The sequence below is a fragment of the Ceratotherium simum genome, chromosome 21 (genome assembly GCF_057802395.1).
Source record: "Ceratotherium simum simum isolate JZ-2026a chromosome 21, ASM5780239v1, whole genome shotgun sequence".
Classification (NCBI taxonomy): domain Eukaryota; kingdom Metazoa; phylum Chordata; class Mammalia; order Perissodactyla; family Rhinocerotidae; genus Ceratotherium; species Ceratotherium simum.
Window position 1 is genome coordinate 30640003 of NC_141920.1, and position 1535 is coordinate 30641537.

Genomic DNA, 1535 nt, shown 5'->3' on the forward strand with positions numbered 1-1535 from the left:
TGTCAGTGTCATGGGAAAGGTAGTGTCTCAGTCATCCTTACACTGACATTGACCTTGACATTCATGCTCACGCTGACACTGACTTTCACCCTGACCCTGACCCTGATACTCCCTCAGACACAGACATTTGGATCTCTGAGATCCAAAGTCAAAGATCCAGCTTGAAGTCTGAAGTCTAGATCTAAGGACCAGATCCAGGTCCAAGGTCCAGGTTTTAGATACAAGTTCAAGTCCAAGGTTCAGATCTGAAGTCCAGGTCCAAAGCTCAGGTGCTAGGTCCATAGTTCATCTCCAAGGTCCAGTTCCAGGTCTCAGTCCAAGACCAGATTCAAGACTAGGTCCAGTGCAGAGGTCTAGTGTCCAAGTTTAAGATTCAGGTCCAAGTTCCAAGGTCCAGGTTAAATCCAGGCCAAGGTCCAGGTCCATAGTCTAGGGGGCTATGGTTAATGATCAGGTCCAAATTACAGGTCCATCCTAGTTTCGGGTCCAAGGTCCAAGGTCCACTTCCAAGGTCCAGGTCCACATCCTGGCAAAGCCCTATGACTAAGTCTAGGGCCATGTCCAGGTGCAAGTTCCAGATCAAAGGTAAAGGCACAATGCAGAGGTCCAATGCCCAAGTCTAAGTTCAGCTCCAAAATCCTGGACAAATCAGTCTTAGCTTGATATAAGATATCAGATATCATTGAGAAGAATGTGTTTGAACCCGCGTGGCTCTAACGATAAATAGGAAGCTTCATTGTAATGAATGAGTGGTATAGAGCTTGATTTCACATGAAACGCTTAGTGTGAACTTGATTTGCTGTCCCTATAAAACTTAGGTTTTGGAAGTGTGGTAGTTAATTTTATGTGTCAATTTGGAGGGTGTTTTTGGATGAAATTAACATTTAAATCAGTGAACTTTGAGTAACTAGATTATCTTCCATAACATGGGTGGGCCTCATCCAATCAGTTGAAGGCCCAAATAGAACAAAAAGACCGGCCTCCTAGACCAAGAGGGAATTCTCTAGCAGACTGCCTTCACACTGGAACTGCACTATCGGCTTTCCTGGATGTCTAGCCAGTCAGCCCACACTGCAGATTTTGGACTTGTCAGCCTCCAAATCGTGTGATCCAATTCCTTACAATAAACCTCCATACACACACACACACACACACATGCGCGCGCACATACACGTTATTGGTTCTGTTTCTCTGGAGAACCACAATACAGGAAGAATGATCGATTCTGAGCTTGTTTGACGTAAACAGCTTAGTTTCATCCAAACATACTCTAACTCACAATGAGACATTTTGTTTGAAATATTCCTGAACCTGAACCCGGGCCTTAGCTGAAAGTGTAGTTTCCTGCCTGTTTTCAACTATTCTGCTTAGTTTCCTATAGATTTTATCTAAGTCGCCATGAGAAGTTACCATAGATATGAATGTATGATTCGGACATTGTTGTCACTTCAACTGCTTAGATTCACCTTAATTTATTGTCACAAAAATAAATTTAGAGAACAATGTGTGATGGTAAGCTTATTTTCTCTAAAACG